Source organism: Orycteropus afer, unplaced genomic scaffold (assembly GCF_000298275.1).
Source record: "Orycteropus afer afer isolate SDZICR_OR568_19922 unplaced genomic scaffold, OryAfe1.0 scaffold00051, whole genome shotgun sequence".
Taxonomy (NCBI): Eukaryota; Metazoa; Chordata; class Mammalia; order Tubulidentata; family Orycteropodidae; genus Orycteropus; species Orycteropus afer.
In genome coordinates, this window is record NW_006921638.1 from 759265 (window position 1) to 759985 (window position 721).

The 721-nt window shown below is 42.4% G+C and overlaps 1 protein-coding gene across 1 annotated transcript in view; it reads right to left on the bottom strand.

Moving 5' to 3' along the window:
* The window catches only part of HEATR5A (HEAT repeat containing 5A), a 174357-nt gene that overhangs the window by 172875 nt on the left and 761 nt on the right, over positions 1 to 721 (bottom strand). The window lies entirely within an intron of this gene.

Consider the following 721-nt stretch of genomic DNA (forward strand, 5'->3'; position numbering starts at 1 on the left):
GACAAATATTGTATTAGTCCATTATTGTAAAAGTTAAGGAAAAGTTTATCTGTAGAAGGACATTTGCATTGTTGGTTACCAGGGGTGGGAGGGGAGGGGAGGAAACACTGTTAGAAAGAGATAAGTATTGATGTGGGTGAAGAGAAGGGCAATGTACCAAATGTGAGTGACCAATATGGCAGCAATGAGGATGAGAAAGACAGAGACAGGTACATGGGAGGTACAGACAACAAATATGAACCCTTTTGCACATACAGTACTGCGTTGTTAGTGAAGGCAAACATGGGTATATGGATGGATAAATGGGTAGACAGGCTAAACAATTAGGTATGTCTATGAAATGGGGAGCGTACCCAAGACCATATATAGGGTTGGCAGACAATGGTCTTATAAGTTTATGTGAATGATCAGAATTCCCAGGTGTATAGTAGAGCTGACAAGGAGCAAGGTTGTGGTCACTGCTGGGTCACAGCCAGCTACCCAGAGAGACCGAGTAGTTGAACATGTGGGCTTGGGACCATAGTCGCAGGCGACATCAAGCTCAATTGGCATAACATACTATACAAAACATTGTTCCACCTCCTACTTTGGCAAATAGCGATTGGGATCTTAAAAGCTAGCAAGCTGCCATCTAGATGAAATGATGATCTCTCCTCGTCCAGAGTAACGAAGAATGAAGAAAATCAAAATTCATGGAAACAATTAGTCCTAGCGACTGGTA